At 41.6% G+C, this 18,160-nt stretch overlaps 1 protein-coding gene across 1 annotated transcript in view; it reads left to right on the plus strand.

The window, feature by feature from the left end:
* The window catches only part of PPA2 (inorganic pyrophosphatase 2), an 840,704-nt gene that overhangs the window by 375,050 nt on the left and 447,494 nt on the right, over nt 1–18,160 (plus strand). The window lies entirely within an intron of this gene.

An 18,160-nucleotide genomic window follows, 5' to 3' on the forward strand; every position in this document is an offset into this window, starting at 1 on the left:
GTCAGAGGTGATAAATATGTTCCATTTCATTAAGGAAACTTGCTTATAAATTTGTGCTTTAACCCTCCAGATAGGGCAAAAGACAGTGCAGCACCCTGTGCAGGTGGTAAGGGGCTTAAACTCACCCCTGTACATAGGTTGAGATATGTGTGTGTGTGTGTGTGTGTGTGTGTGTGTGTGTGTGTGTGTGTGTGTGTGTGTGTAAATTATCAGTTTTATTTTGTGACCATTTTGTGAAAATCTACTGCCAATCATTAGTGGACCGGAGTTCCTCTGTGGCGACCCCTAACCAGGAAAAGCCAAAAGACTGGCAACATCAATAGGGGAAGGAGGAATCCAGCACCCCTGAGTATGACTCCATAGGCTCTAAAGTAAGGACTGACCATACTCCAGGTATGCCAACATCTGTCTGAAACTATTACAGTAATTCCAGCCACTGTCTGAGAGTTCTGCCTGAGAACTAATATAAAAGATCAAGAAATGCCTGACCAAGCTGCGCTGTTTGTTCTTAGCAGACATTTGAAAGACATGGGTTTAAAATTACACTGTCTGCACCCTAGTTAAGACACCAGCTATAGAGTTTTTGGTGCATAACAGAAAAGCAAGCCCCATTATGGTAGAAGCTCACTTTGGTATCAGTACAATATTAAGGGAGTCTTTCAAAGAAATGGAATTAGTTGTTCCTGTTATTGGTGAGGTGCCAGAAATCATCATGCAAAACAGTGAAAAGAAGGGATAAATAAGATCACTGCCAAATGGTTTAATCCTACTGTAGGAAATCTGTCCAGCTGATAAAGAGGAAGTATGCTTAGGTAAATTTAATGTTGATTATCTTGTATTGACTTGTTCAGTGAGAGAGTAATATATAACTTGCCTTTCCCAGATTTTTAGCATCAGATTGAGTAGACCATTCAGGTATGCAGCCGTGAGACAGGAAAAAGAGAAAGGAGCAGTATGGGGGATGGCTAGTCAGGTTGCAGATGTATTTGGAAAAGATCCTTATGACTGTGGAGAAACTCACCTTCATGTTGGTCAGGCACCAAATGACCCTAGTAAGGGCTCTGGTCATGTATGTCAGTACAAGATCCCACTAGCATCTTATGAACATGCCAGGAAATTCTGGACACCTTGATGGAGAGGAGATTTATAAGACTAGTAAATTCTGTGTACAGCTCTCCTGTCTGGGGTGTTCTTAAACCGACAGGTAAATAGAGGCTCAACATAGGCTACAGAAAACTGTCCCATAACATAGCAGAATCAGAGTTTAGCTAGGCTTGAGGGTGCAAAATACTTCTCAGTGATGGAGATCTCTAGTGGATACCGGACCGTGAAGGTACTTCCCTAAGACCAGTACAAAATGGCTTTCACATTTGGTAGAAAACAGTACTCCTGGAATAGATGTCCCTTTGAATACCTGAATTCACCTGTGTATTTCCCCATTTTCTTGCACAAGGCCATGTCAGATGCAGAGATAATCTTATTTACACTTATGATGATCATAATCAAAAGTAACACTTTTAAGGAGCATCTTGCTAAAGTAAGATATGTGTTAGACTGCTAAAGAAAGCTTGGGTCAAACTGTCCCTCCTAAAAGGACAGTGGTTCAGAAACAAGGCCAGCTACCTAGGGTATGAAATCAGATCAGATACGTTGCACCCTCAAACAGCAAGAGGCTATCCAATGTATCAACCTGCCAAAAAACTCAGGGATCCAAGAAGCTTTTTAAGCATGTGCAATTACTCTAAATGTTTTACTTAGGACCATGTATTGGTGGCATATCCCCTCACCAAGCTGCTTTAAAAGTCAGAACCTTGGGTATGGGGAGCAGGAAACAGCCATGCAAGCTTTAACAGATTACCTGAGGCAGTCCCTCATGCCTGGCATATCCAGTGACGTGTAAAGATTTATATTTAGAAACAGGGTATATTGAAAGCTGTATCAGTGCTGTCCTAAATCAAAAGCATAATTCGGATCACCATATTATAATATATGCTAGCAAGACACAAACTGAGGTAGTGAAAAAGTGATGTTCATCATGTTACACTGCTGCAGTCATTTCACTTGGGTTATCCTGCCGTCAGGCGGTCCCGCAGTCAGCCTGAGTTCAAGTCTTGGTCCGGCGTCGGTTGCTGTCGCTTCTTCCCTGACGTCAGTGCGCCAGGGGTATATAAGATGCATCCAACGCCATTTTCTTTAGTCTTTCTTGCCGCGCGGTGCCCGAAGCAGAAGCAGTTCGCAAGTGCCGGTCGGCCGACACCTGAGATTTTCAAAGTCGAATTTCAGATCCAAAGTCTTCAATAAAGCTAAGTACCCCATTGGGGAAACTTTTTTCTTGCCTCAGACCGATGTCAGAAAAAGTTAATAATTGTATTTCTTGTGGGAAGCAAATACCTCATAAGGACTACTGTATTCCATGCCTAGGCCCTGATCACGACATCACTAGTTGTCAGTTTTGTGCTAGATTTAACAAACGCACTATAAAAAGATGTTTTGATTTTGCTTTGCACTACTTTGGCCAAAGGTTCAATTATACGATGCTGTCGGATCAGCCGATGACCTCAATACTGAAAAAAAGCAAAGACAAGGCTAAAGGCAGGCATCCGAGGTCCAAAACCGATGACGAGACCTCTTCTAGGCCAGTCGCCGGTTCGCCGGTTCTCAGTGAGACGCTTTTGCAGCCCCTGACACCCGCTACCTCAGAGCCACAGGCCACTTCCGACTCCCACGTGAAGACATCTAGGCCTCTGGAAACACAAGGTATTGGGCCTACAGAAACTAATCCCTCAGATGGGTCCGAAGCCGCTGAGCAGGCATCGGCTTCTGAGGGTGTTTTCAGACCTTCACAACTTACCATTAAAACAACAGCCAAGACAAAGGTACCATTAAAGACAAAGAAACAAGTACAGCATTCTCCTGGACAGTTCTCCATGCCTAGGAAACAGATGCTTAAAATGGCCAAAGACCTCATTACTCTAATCAGGGGGTTCCCATCCCCCTCCTGAGAAAAGGCCTAGGCAGGATACAGACTATGACTCCTCTGATCAGGTTTCCATTTCCTCTGATTCCTCTTCAGACCAGGGATATTCTCTAGCCCCCTATGAGGACTCTGATGCTGAAGAATCTATCCCTTCAGCCTCTTCTCCTGAGGATTATTTTTTTGGGGAAACTTTACATACCATGAGGGAGCATTTCCATTGGGAAAGCCAGGATTACTCAGAATCCAAGAAAAGGCTCAGACATTTCCTCTTATTGCCTCAACATAGGCCCTTGGCTATTCTGCCTGTATTAGATATTGTGGATGATGTGTTCTCTGAATCTAGTTTATCTCCTGACTCTTTGCCCCCTGCTCCAGCCAAGCCAGATAGGTACTATAGAGTCCCTGACTCTCACAAGCTTCTTTACAAAAACCCTTCTGCTGATCCAGAAACTATTTCCCAAGGTCCAAAAGGGGTTAAGGCTTCCATTGTAAAAAACCTAGTACCCTGTGACAGAGATTCCAGAGCTTTGGATAGATGGGGGAAGAAAGTATACACTTCTGCAACTTTAGCAGTAAGAGCTTTAAATTCCCAGTTTCACATGCTTAAGTACCAACAATATTTAATGGCTCAGTTAAAACAGAAAATTCTTGCAAGCACAGAAGCTCCTGATTGTAAAGAAATGCAGGATGTATTGCATGCAGTTGAACAGGTGGGAAAACATACTCTGCAATGTGGTTGTGATTCTTTAGAGGCCTCTTGTAGAGCCGCAGTTACAGGTTCTGTGATTCGAAGACGTGCTTGGTTAAAAGAACAAAGTTTACCTGATCATGTCAAGGCAAAATTATTGGATGCTCCTTTACAGCATGATACTTTGTTTGGTGTTAAGGCAGAAGAGGTGTTAAAGAAAATGGAGGATAAAGCTAAATCTATGCAAACAGTCAAGGATTTCTTACAGGTACAGCCACCTTGGTTTAGCAGAAATTGGCCAACAAAGAATCGGTCCTTTCCAGTATCAGACAGGCCACAGAGAGGCAGATACAGATGCCCAAGAGGCAGATCTCAATCCCAAGGCTCAAACAGACAACGACAGTGGGGCACCTCAACCCCAAAAGGTGGTGAGGACAAGTGTCAACCTTACAGGCAACAGTCACAATGACTTTTTTCCCTTCGTACGCCAAGCACGTCCCTTTTGGAAGCCCCCCTTAGGGGGAAAACTAGCACTTTTTTCTCAAAACTGGCAAACAATCACCCAAGACAAATGGGTCCTGAATATTGTGTCTCAAGGTTACAGATTCCACTTTGATACTTTACCAAGACTAAAAGGAATGCCAGACCTGCCGCAGAATCAATGGGCAGAGGCACAAAAACAAATTTCAGCCCTCATGGACATGAGAGCTATTCAAAAAGTACCACAACAGGAACAAGGACAAGGATTTTACTCAAGACTCTTCCTGGTCCCCAGAAAGGACAAGGCCTGGAGGCCCATACTAGACCTTTAAATTCTGAATACTTATCTGGATATTCCGAAATTCAAAATGTTGATATTACAGCAGCTTCTACCCATGCTGGGCAAGAAGGCTTGGCTTGTCACTCTGGACCTCAAAGAGGCATACCTGCATGTCCCTATCAGACAAAATTGCAGAAGATACCTCAGATTCAAAGCTGGTACAATGCACTACCAATTCTCTGCACTGCCCTTTGGCTTATCTACTGCACCCAGGGTATTCACAAAGTGCCTGGCACCAGTAATTGCATTTTGCAGACAAAAAGGAATTCAAATATATCCATACCTGGACGACTGCCTCATTCAAGCAGAGACAAAGGACATTCCTCTACAGCATCTGGCATTTGTAAAAGGGTTGCTAATTTTTCTAGGCTACACAGTAAACGAAAAGAAGTCAAAACTAGTGCCCTCGCAACAGATTATATTCCTGGGTGCCAGCTTAAATACAACAGCCCAGATGGCTTACCTCACGCCAGACAAACAAGTTCAACTAACTCAATTTTTTTCAATTGCTGGCAAGAAAGTCCCATCTCCCTGCAAGAAAATTTCTGCAGGCCCTGGAATTCATGGCATCCTGCATACTACTAATACCATATTCCAGACTGCATATGAGGAAATTACAATGGTACCTGAAAAGTGTTTGGACTCAACACTCTCACAGTTTGGAAGCAGTAATACCAATGATTCCCTGCCTACAACAGGAGTTTCGATGGTGGGCACAGGCATGTCACCTAAACAAAGGTCAGCCTTTTACCCAACCCACAGCCAGGCAAACTCTAACAACAGATGCTTCGGATTACGCCTGGGGAGCACACATGGCAGGAAAATGCATTCAGGGCAAGTGGACCATAGACCAGATGCATCTTCACATCAATCAGAAAGAGATATTGGCTGTGCAAAATGCCCTAACAGCTTTCAAGGACCTTCTACATTCAGGACAATTACTACTAAAGACAGACAACACCACAGTAATGTGGTACATAAACAAGCAAGGGGGTACTCATTCTTATCCCCTATGCAGGCAAGCCATGACCTTGTGGAATACAGCTCTAACGTATCAAGTTCACCTGCAAGCACAATTCCTGCCAGGAAGGAAAAATACTCTGGCAGATGATCTAAGAAGAAATATCATGGACCCTCATGAATGGAAATTGAATCCACAAATCTTCAGCATGGTAACGCAAAAGTGGGGATGCCCAGACATAGATCTTTTTGCCTCCCCACTGAATTACCATCTACAAAAATTCTGCACAAGCCCTTATCACAAACAGTCATGGAAAGTGAATGCTCTTCTGTTCAGCTGGAAAAACCTAAAAGTTTATGCCTTCTCGCCACTGCCTCTCCTTTCAAAGGTACTCCTAAAAGCCAGACAAAAAAACAGAGATGATCCTGATTGCTCCAGACTGGCCACGCCAGCACTAGTACCCCATCTTAAGGAACTTGGCTCAAGGCCCACCATGGACTTTGCCTCAAATTCCACACCTTCTGACTCAACAAAACAATCAGATCATGCACGGTCAGCTCAAAACCCTAAACCTGGCTGCATGGCAGATACATTAGTCAAACAGACAACACCTCTCTCTAAAGCTGTTTTGGATGTCATTTTGGAGGCCAGGAGGCCTAGCACCAGGAAAGCTTACTCAGAAAAATGGAAGAGATTCTGCGCCTGGAACCAGGCTCAAAGCCTTGACCCTCTTGTTCCAAACATTCCTCAGATTTTACAGTACTTAACTGAGATGCTGGACAGAGGCCTATCCTTCTCATCAATTAAGATCCATGCCTCTGCCATTTCAGCACATTACAACACGGATCCTCCTTTATTCTCTCATCCCTTGCTAAAGCAGTACCTCAGAGGGGCTAAAAACATAAGACCGGCCCGGAGAGCACCAACTTGGGACCTCAATTTAATTTTGGAAAAACTGACCCTACCACCTTATGAGCCAGCTAATACAGCCGATCAAAAATTTTTATCATGGAAAACAGCACTGCTCTTGGCAGTAACTTCAGCACGAAGAGTCTCAGAGCTACAAGCATTAATGGCAGTGGAACCTTTTATAATTTTTCATCAGGACAGGGTATCTTTAAGGACAAACCCTACCTTTATGCCAAAGGTGGTATCTAGTGTGGCTCTTAACCAAACCATCCATTTGCCAACTTTTTATCCAAACCCCCAGAATAAAGGGGAGAAACTTCTGCATTCTTTAGACATACACAGGCAGCTATGCTTCTACTTGGACAAAACAAAGGCTTTCAGGAAGACTGAGCAACTGTTTGTAGCATATGCTGCAGGATCACAGGGCAAGGCTATCTCAAAGCAGACTATATCCAAATGGATAGGACACTGTATTCGGTACTGCTACACACAGCATGGAAACTCAGTCCCAAAGAACATTAGGCCACATTCCACCAGGGCAACAGCCACTTCAACAGCCTTTCTCAGAGGAGTACTTACCAAGGAAATTTTGGAGGCGGCAACTTGGAGTTCAGTGCACACCTTTACCAAGCATTACCACCTGCCTCTTTACTCTAAATCTAGAGCAGGATTTGCCACTGCAGTTCTGCAGGGCCTCATAGCCAATCCTAACTCTTTATAGACCAGCCACCCAACCTCAGCTTTGGGATTTTACCCAAGTGTACTGACTGCAGCAGTGTAACACGATGAACATAGTACGGTTTAGTACCTACCATAAATGTAGATGTTCGAGTGTTCACACTGCTGCAGTCCAGGTTACCCTCCCTCCATCCCCTCTGAACTAGCTGGAATTATCTATACCTTTCTATCCTGTACAACCTTTGGGGTGTATTTGCTGGTAACTGAAGGTATTGTTTTTGTTGCATATTTTTGATTAGCAATATGTATTGCCTACCTACTTGGGGGCATCTGACATCTGGGGCAAGAAAAACTGAAGAAAATGGCGTTGGATGCATCTTATATACCCCTGGCGTACTGACGTCAGGGAAGAAGCGACAGCAATTGACACCGGACCAAGACTTTAGAACTCAGGCCGATTGCGGGACTGCCTGACGGCAGGATAACCCAAGTGTAATGACTGCAGCAGTGTGAACACTCGAACATCTACATTTATGGTAGGTACAAAACTGTACTTTCTAAGTGTGAAAAGGTTCTCACTTGTAACATGTGAATGGTACAGAAATTCAAAAACTGTACCCATTGCTCTTCTGGGAAGATAGAAAAATGAGTAAGGTAAGGTGGTGGAGCAGGATTGTGGCCTGGACTTTAGCTCTTCAGGACCGACCTTTAGAATTAAAATGTACCAAAACCAAAATTACTCCAATTGCCCAAAGGCTAGAAGATCTGCAGAGATGTACTGCATAGAAAAGCCAGGGCAGCCACCTCAAAAGGACTCTGCATTAGATCTTGACACTACCATTATGATGAAAATGTATGCAGAAGCCTTCCTAAAACATACATTGATGGCTGTTCTTTTAGCCAGGATGAAAACCGGTATTTTGGCTTGAGGATAGTATGGCATGAAGATAAACCATGCCCCCTGTCAAGTACCAACTTGGGCACAAACTAACTGGTGTGCTGAATTAGCAGTTGTAAATGGAGCTGTATAAGCAGCAGTCCAATTCATTTTGCAGGGCACTGTAATATTTATGTACTCTAATTATGCTAAACATAGCTTCCTTTACTCATTTGCCAGGCTGGAAGTTGAATGGCATACTGAATTCTAAATGAAAAAGAATTATGTGTGCCACACTACTCCAAGCTATGGATCAGTTAGTGCAAGATCATGGCTTAACAACGTACTGGAAAAAGGTAAAAAAAAAATAGCTTAAACGTGTATGAAGCAGAGGTGGAAATGGCCTAATTTATGCTCTGGCTAAGGAAGGTGTCTTAAAAAGTAAAGCCTGGGATTTTACTCTTGTCCAAGCAAATGTAGGTGATGAATTTATTTGCGAAAAAAAAGGAAGAGCAGTATGTTTTATATTTCTATAGTGACTAGCTCAGTTTTGACTTGGTAAAAATGCAATAGAAAGATGATATTGTAAAGACGTTTTATTGTTTAATTCAGGATCCCAATGCAAATAAACGTTTTGAAAGTCATCTACAGAATAACTGGCTCCCTAATGAAATGTCAGAACTTGAAGTGCCGGGTGCTGACAAACTGAAAAAAAATACGAAAACTACAGGAGAAGAGCAAATCTGAAAAAAAATCTCTTCTTTTTTTAGTCCTGCTGACCTTCATTCCTCTTCTCTGTAGAGCATATCTCCACCTCTCCAGGGTCTCCTCCACCTGTTCCCTACTCTCACTACAGATCACAATGTCATCTGCAAGCATCATAGTCCACGGGGACTCCTGTCTGATCTCATCTGTCAACCTGTCCATCACCATTGCAAATAAGAAAGGGCTCAGAGCTGATCCTTGATGTAATCCCACCTCCACTTTAAACGCATCCGTCACTCCCACCAAAGACCTCACCGCTGTCACACTACCCTCATACATATCCTGTACCACTCTTACATACTTCTCTGACACTCCCGACTTCCTCATACAATACCACAACTCCTCTCTAGGCACCCTGTCATATGCTTTCTCTAAGTCCACAAAGACACAATGCAACTCCTTTTGACATTCTCTGCACTTCTCCATCAACACTCTCAGAGCAAACATTGCATCTGTAGTGCTCTTTCCTGGCATGAAACCATACTGCTGATCACTAATCATCACCTCCCTTCTTAACCTAGCTTCCACTTCTCTTTCCCATAACTTCATGCTGTGACTGATCAATTTAATCCCTCTGCAGTTACTACAGCTGTGCACATCACCCTTATTCTTAAAAATCGGTACCAAAACACTTTTTCTCCATTCCTCAGGCATCTTCTCACTTTCCAAGATTTTATTAAACAATCTAGTTAAAAACTCTACTGCCATTTCACCCAAACACCTCCATGCTTCCACAGGTATGTCATCTTGACCAACAGCCTTTCCATTCTTCATCATCTTCATAGCTATCCTTCCTTCCTGCTTGCTAATCATCTCCACTTCATGATTCACATCATCCAACCTTCTCTCCCTCTCATTCATCAACCCCTCAAAGTACTCTTTCCATCTGCTCAACACACTCTCCTCGCTTGTGAGTATGTTTCCCTCATTATCCTTTGTCACCTTTACCTGCTGCACATCTTTCCTAGCTCGGTCCCTTTGTCTAGCCAATTGGTACAGGTCGTTTTCTCCCTCTTAGTGTCCAACCTTTCATACATTTCTTCATACGCCTTATCCTTAGCCTTCGCCACCTCTCTCTTTGCCATGCACCTCATCTCCTTATACTCCTGTCTACTTTCTTCATCTCTCTGACAATCCCACTTCTTCTTCGCCAACCTCTTTCTCTGTATACTCTCCTGTACTTCCTCATTCCACCACCAGGTCTCCTTGTCATCCTTTCAGGCCGTCTCCCTTACTAGCTCTGCTGCCACCCAGTGCCTGTCTTAACTCTTCCCTGAACTCAACCTCACAATTACCCTTTTTCAGTTTCCACCATTTGATTCTTGGTGCTGCCCTCACACTCCTCCTCCTCTTCTTGATCGCCAGTGTCATCCTACAAGCCACCATCCTATGCTGCCTAACTACACTTTCCCCTACCACCACTTTACAGTCTCCAATCTCCTTCAGACTGGCCCTTCTACATAAGATATAATCCACCTGTGTGCACCTTCCTCCACTCTTGTATGTCACCCTATGCTCCTCCCTATTGTTAAAATACGTATTCACCACAGCCATGTCCATCCTTTTCGCAAAATCCACTACCATCTGACCTTCTGCATTGCTTAACACCATACCTACCCATCACTTCCTCATCCCCTCTGTTCCCTTCACCAACATGCCCATTGAAATCTACTCCAATCACCAGTCTCTCACCCTTGGGTACAGTCATCACCACTTCATCCATCTCGCTCCAAAATTTTTCTTTCTCATCCATTGCACACCCAACTTGTGGAACATATGCACTAACAACATTCATCAGTACACCATCAATTTCCAGCTTCATAAACATCACTCTGTCCGACACTCTTTTCACCTCCAGAACACTCTTCGCATACTGTTCCTTCAGGATATCCCCTACACCATTTCTCCTCCCATCCACACCATGATAAAACAATTTGAACCTGCCTCCGATACACCTAGCCTTGCTCCCCTTCCATCTGGTCTCTTGCACACACAATATACCAACCTTCCTTCTGTCCATCATATCAGCTAGCTCTCTTCCTATACCAGTCATACTGCCAACATTCAAAGTTCCGAACCTCACTACCACAGTCCTAGCCATTACCTGCCTTCGGGCATGCCTCCCCCCTCTTCTCCTCCTTCTTTGTATCTGGAAACTAATAAGCTTAAAAGCCTACATTTGTTGAAACTCCTAACTAGCTTTGGGTTACTCTGCATATCTAAAATGTGATGCCGGCAATCTGTGACTGATGAGGCACATGTAAATGTCAATGTGTAAGAGCCATTTTGGCTGTGTAATTGGAATTGGTGACCTAAATTCATTACTTGGCCAGTAGTAGCTTTCATGATGTAACAGATGATGAGATACACATAGGAAAGAAAGGCAAACAGAATTAAGTTCAGACATAAAATGGTATAATTATTAAATTATGCTTTTACTGTATGTAGCATGTTTAGTATTAAATTACAGGGAACGAAGATCACTTTTTGAAAAGAAAAGCTTGATATTCTGGTGGAGCTCTCCTTTAAGGTCATATATAAACAAAAAAATGGATTTCTGTTAGACTGTCTGCTGGTAAGGGCTGGTGACATCCCGCATAGATTACAATTCTTAGTAACTTTGGGGCTTCGAGGGATTATGCTACAGTATGCTTATGATGAGCAAATAGGAGCCCATTAAGGGTAGCAGAAGAACTTATGAGACACTGAAGGAAGTGTCTTACTGGCTTCACATTTGTAGTGATGTTACCAAGTATTTGCAGGGATGTATATCATGCTGCAAACTCCAGCCCATTTGCATTAGACACTGATCATCCTTTCAGGCAAGATACATCACAATGCTATGGTTTGATCTGTAAACTAGATTGGTCCAGTAACTAGGTATTTTAGAGGCAATTATTTTTTAACTGTCAACTATAAGTTTATAAAATGGTTTGAGTGTATACCTATCTATAATAACAGTACAGAAATAACTGCCTTGCTTCTAATCAGCCACGCACTTAGTCATGGTGGACTGAGCATCCAAGTGGTCCGCATTTAACAACGAGTGAAGCCACTGTTCCGCTGTTCTGCATTGAGCAGCTGTGGCTCCGCTACAAGGATTTTGATTAGTTTGTGTACCGCAATTACTGCCAATCGGCATTGCAGTATACAAACCAGTGCATAGCTCTGCTGCCCTTCTGCATTACACAGCATTGGCTGTGCTCTGCAGTTTTTGATTGGCTCGTAGACCGCATTTACAGCCAATCACGAATACCATCTATGAGCCAATCCAAGTAAAGAGTCTCTGGAGGACAGGAGCCAATGACAGCTCTCCAATACAACCCAATCAAGTTCCGGGAAGCCTTTTCGTGCCCAAATAATGTCTTGAAAAAGGCTTCCAGGAATCAGGAATTTTACATTTTAGGTCCCCAACAACTCAGAAAGAGGACTGGGGAAGAAGGAAGGAGAGGCTGTGGACTGAAGATATCGGGAGTAGTCTGGGTTGGGACTTGGAAGCTAGCCTGTCAGGAGAGGAGTCTTGCTCTACTGGAACTCGGAAGCAGTCGCTGGTCTGAAGGCTGAGATTTTATTTTGCTGCTGCCTGCTGCTGGACAACCGGGATCAAGTTTGTGCCATGGTGGATTATTTCTGCTGGAGGCTTTGGTTATTGGATTGTATTGAGCTGGTGCTGTGGTTGGACCTAGGCAGAGGTAAGTGTTCTAGCTGCAATGGCTGCAGGTATTTCCCTTGAGAACTGGTATGCTAGCACAGATCCTGTTATTCTAGTAACTTGTTATTTATTTATTTATTTTATTATTTATTTTTTATTTTACATTTGTTAACCGGGTTAGTCTGGCTAAGCTTTTGGCACATTTTAGCAGAGACCCTGGGAGAAAAGCTCCTCAAGACTAGAAAACAATTTATTAAATTTTAGTAACACAGTAGTAAAAATCAGCTATAGGATCTTACAAGCAGTGACCTGGAGAGGAAAGAAAGCTACTCAGGCAATTCAATTATACAGAGTATTAACAATTGGCAGACAAGTATGTGAGTTGTTACAAACAAGGTTTTAAACAATTAGCAGAAGAAAATGTGACTAGTTACAATATTAGTTAAGCTGCTTAGAGCAAAATGAGTTAATAGTTAGGCAGATGCTTATTTAAAGTGGGTAGGATCTAGTTGTATAGGAGTTTGGAAACAAGAAAGGAAAGTAAGAATGGCTAGTAGGAGATGTAGGGGAGGTAGAGTATAGGAGAGAGACTAGACAGGTAGGTTGTTTTGAGACTGTAAGAATTGTTGGAGATAGAGGAAGGGAAGAGGTAGAAGAGGCAGGGGAATAGTGTTAGAGATACATTAAAGGGACACTCTCTCATTACTGAAATTACATTTCTACCTCGGACCAAAGCTGAAAACAGTGCCACCTACTTAGTTTATCACCTCCCTGTTTGTGACATCAGTAATGATTTCTAACAGTCCCACCCACAGCATTAGATTTCTGCAAATCTGTATCCCAGTCCTCTTTTACTCCCCTGTGGAATAACACACTCAGTGCTTTGGGAAATAGTGTTAGAGATACATTAAAGGGACACTCTCTCATTACTGAAATTACATTTCTCCCTCGGACCGAAGCTGAAAACAATGCCACCTACTTAGTTTATCACCTCCCTGTTTGTGACATCAGTAATGATTTCTAACAGTCCCACCCACAGCATTAGATTTCTGCAAATCTTTATCCCAGTCCTCTTTTATCCCCTGTGGAATAACACACTCAGTGCTTTGGTCCCTGTTTCACATGGTGCTCCGAATGTCTTTCTGAATGTTTTTTTTTTTTGGACCAAGACAAAAATAATTGGTGGGTAAAGCCCCCAAAATAGGGACACATTTGTAAATAGTGTGCTTATAAATTTAGAATGTTGCTAGACTAAAAATTCTGGTGTTATACATTTTCTGAAGGATGTGTAGCCCGAAACTCAAATGCCAGTCATTAGTTAGCAAATCTGATCCTTAGTGATTTGCCTTAAAAATCAGAAAATCACAGATTTTATGAGGAACAGATTCAAAATGTGAAACGAAAATCTAGACAATTGAGATGCATGATCAACTTTCCTGAGCCAATCCAACTGCTTGCCCAGTAAGATTAGAAGCTCCAGAGGTGTTTTTGAAAAAAAAAAAATTGTATAAAATGTTTCCCCAAATTGCCTGTGACAGTAGTGTAGCTAGGATAGGTGGAGAGGGAAAAATGCAGTCATCCAATGATGATCTTGCAATACTGGCTTTTAAAAGCCGGTATTAGATTTGCGGTCAAACCTGAGCGCTTTTGCACTCTGTGTGTGGTCCCAACTGTAGCACCTGCTGCTTGTTACATTGCAGCAAGTAGTCTGCTACAGTTTACAAGTAAGAACATTTTTTTTTTCTGCACATGTAGTAATGAGATCTGTACAGCAATTGTTCAATAGCTCAGTAACTTGACTGGTACAAATCCCGTTTCAAGTTGGTCCTAGGCAGTTCAGACAATCTAGGGATGTCTCCTGTTGCTCATCACACCAACCTGAACACTGGCATTTTGAGTACAAGCCACAATACAGACAGTCCAAAGCTGAACAAAACAGACTCCATCGTGTTCCGCATTGACTTTTTTAAATACTTTTTCTGTTGGTTTATTGCAGTAGAGTAAGGATATGAACGCTAGCAAGCTTCATCCTGTAGTGCTTGTTCTGATTTCCTCAGTACCAATTTGCCTATTTTGAGACTGTGATAAGTTAATTAATTAGACAGTGTGCCTGAGTGTGTCGGTCCAGTTAATAATAAGTAAATTAATTAATTAAATGACAAGTGGGAAATCACAATATCCCAGACACTAATGTCTACTTTCTATTGGTCAGCTCCATCAAGATGTTTGATGTTTAAGCCTAAATTAAATCTTGTTCTTACTCTACAGTCTGTTACATATTGTGGAATGCATTTGAGTCTTGTATTATAACTGTGATTATACTGAGTATTAAGGCGTACAGCTTCTAAATGCAGTAACCCTTCAGGTTTTTTTTATTACCTTTGCTCATCACATTCCTCCAGTGACATTAACATAGACTTACTAGACCGCAAAATGTCCATGCCATCCACTTCTTAATGGGATGGAAGACTTTTTTTTAGTTCAGTTGTAATATTGCATTAACCCTGTGTTTTTCAAACAAAATCTAGTCTAAACAGACATGCTGTGTTTTTGTCAGTTATTAAGACATTAATTGCTATCATATAGCTGTTTTTCTTATTTATATACATATTCTGTGATAGTTAAAAGATGCTTCCAAAGCATTTAAATATTGTGTGCTGCGGAAGGGTTTAGGTTAAAGACTTAATTATACAAAGGACCTTGCCTTTATAAATCAGGTTGTTTCAGAGCATGTATATCCTCATCTTTTGAAGAATGTCTTTCATTTATACTCCAATAAAGGCTACAGCAGCTTCTGTCCTCATTGACAGAGTCACATCATGTAATGAATTTTGAAGGGGTCGTACCTTTACGTTGGGAGTTTCTAGAGGAATAAAAGGTGTAATTCTTCTGGGCAAGGAAATCATGAAGAGTGTGATCATTTTCTAATACGATATATCAAAGTAGTAATATGACATGAACCCTTTAAAACTTCCGATACTCTGCCACTTCCATTTTTTTCATAAATATTAAAATTATAGCAAATTTTTCTATAGAATATATTATGCCTTTCGTCAGTTTTACTTTAATCTTCATTCACCTAATTTTATAGATTTTCCATTATGCATAATCACTTTTCTCTACTGTCGGCCTTTTTCCGTCCTGATACAGTTCTTATTGTTTGCAGAGAACTACACTGTAATGACAAATCCTGAGCTCCATTTTTTTCTTGACAGTATGCATCTACTCATATGGCAGCATCATTTGCTTTTCAGAATATCTTGGTATTCCCTCAGGGTTCTACTCAAGCACTTATAAATTGAATGTGTCCTAACAGTCACTGTTTCTAAGGTTGCTCAGTATATAGCTTGTCTTCTTTGAAATTAATTGTCAGGTATGCCATACTGTGAGAATTACTATATAACTATAAAATCCGTACAATCCCTGCTGTCATCCTTGAGGCTACCATAGTAAAAAATAGTGATTGCTCACCTTAAATATCTGTTTTCATGCAAGATTAGTAATTAAAAATTAGATTTTTCTATACAAAAATGTTTCTGATGTAGTGATCCTTTAATTCACAGTCTACTTTTAGAAAACTGTACCTCCTGTCCTACAACTAATATGAAATTATGCTTTCATGAAGTAGGAGACTATAGTTATCATAAAATATATATATTTTTTGCACTGGACCATAATTAGAGTTTTCCCATAACTGTTCCAGCTGTATAACAATATTGATTTATCAGTTCTAGCACTGGTGGAGCCAGGAAGGGGGCGTGACCTGCTTGGGTATCCCAAGGAGCACATAGGGAAGTACATTTTCCCTGCTAGAGACCAGGGAGACTTCCCTTGGTTAAGGTTGAGGACGAGGCTGCTTGCTAGCCCCATCCCTTCAGAAGTTATTGATGTCCACCACAGTCAGCCCATTACGTGACTCCCTCCTCCTCCCTAAGCCAAACTTGCCAAGGAAAGATAGAGCATGAAATAAACACCCTCACACCTGATGAATGTCTGAATAGTGGCCTCTCATTGAACTCTTGTGGTTGTAATTAGGAATGGATGGGCCAATTGGCTGTAAAGGGGCTAATTAGCATATACTGGGGAAAATGAGTGCAATCAGTCTGGCAGTATATTTTTTTCATATTTTACTACTTATTCAAGTCATACATTTAGTATAAACTGCAAAGCTATGTCTGCTAAAAGTACCTGTTAATTCTTAGGATCATCGGAGTTACTAGGCTATTGGCCCTGAGGCCCTTATAAGTCTAGCCAAGGTTTTAGCCCATGTTTGGACAACTCAGCACCCATTGCCCCTGTCCAGAAAGGATGTGGGTGGAATCTCAAGGGTATATTTTTTGTTTCCCATCCAGTTATCCAGGTTGCGCTTTAAAAGGGGTAAAGAAGTACTCTGCTTGATGTGGAGCGGGAGTCTATTCCATAGATGAGGGAGTATCTGGGACAGAAATCTGTCCCGCCAACAAGTCTTGTTGATGTCACAGACCAGGTTGAGACCGCACGTGCGGGTTATTCGAGTGGAGCTTGACTTGCGGATCATGCCTCTCATCTGAACAGCTTTTTGCAGAATGTTCACATTTCTGCCTAATAATTTTGGTTTGTTTTTCATATAATTGTGATTTTCTTGCAAATTAGTGACAAATCATGTTTAGAATACTATTAGATCATATTTTATAAATGACTGCTTTCATCCTGTCCTAGTGATACCGCGATTATCATATTCTTATATATTTGACTGGCAACTAATAATTTTTTTATGACTAAAATGACCAACTAATGTAGATACTGTAATTTGCACTCTCCTTACTGTAAGCAATTAGCTAGCATATAAATTGCAATCTTCTATTTGGGACTTATTCCTTCATGTATTATTTATGTTGGCTGTTTTTTTAAGTGACTTTGTTTTGAGGCATATGCGCGCACACACACAGGCAGGGATTTATGTAAATTGGTAACCCACTATTTAATTGACACCAGTTCTGTCAACTCTATTTTGTCGAAGTTGGTGGTGTGAGATTGCTGTAATACTGTTGTTGGGAAATATGCCCTTCACTCTGTATTGTGCCATCTGAAGAGTTGGAGCACCCTTACACAGCAAGGGTGTGTGTGTGTGTGGGGGGGGGGGGTTGGATCTGCCCTCCTGCAACGACTTGTTTTTCTTCAGAGTTGTTTATTTATTTATTTATTTTACATTTGTTATTTCTTTTTTTGGCAATTTGTATTTTTATTTTTTGTCAATTAAATATGCGTCGTCAAAATACAGTAATTTTGGTCAAAATACAAGTAAGTCAGATTGGAAGTTTAGTGGCATTTTCACCTAATAAGTTTACATATATAGAAAGAGAGAAGAGGAGAAGTATTTCAGGTAGATAGATAGTACCAAGGGTGTGTAGGGTGCTGAGTGGTTTGCCTTACCTGAATAAACACTTAAAACTATATGATACCTTACTTTTGAACTGCATTTGAACAGTTCAGTTATTTTGTTTTCAGAACAATGTGTAATTAGCAGAACTTTGTTTCTGGATAATTTGTGACTGACAGAATTGCTTTCCCAGATTTCATGAGTGTAATACAGTGGTACTCATTATTAAGAGATGGGAGAATCAACCTACAAATTTTGTTTGGGTGGGGTTCTCATTAATTTGTTTTCGAAAGAGGCATATTGACAGTGGCACAGCAGATAGTGTCACCTCACAAGAGGTTCCCAGTTTGATTCTCAGCTGGGGTGCTTTCTGTGCGGAGTCTGCATGTCCTCTCCTATCTTCACATGGGTTTCCTCCAGGTGCTCAGTTTTCCTCTCACATTCCAAAGGCATGCAGTAGGTGGACTGGATACT

The sequence above is a fragment of the Protopterus annectens genome, chromosome 2.part0, assembly GCF_019279795.1.
Source record: "Protopterus annectens isolate FY-2018-M chromosome 2.part0, PAN1.0, whole genome shotgun sequence".
NCBI lineage: Eukaryota > Metazoa > Chordata > Ceratodontiformes > Protopteridae > Protopterus > Protopterus annectens.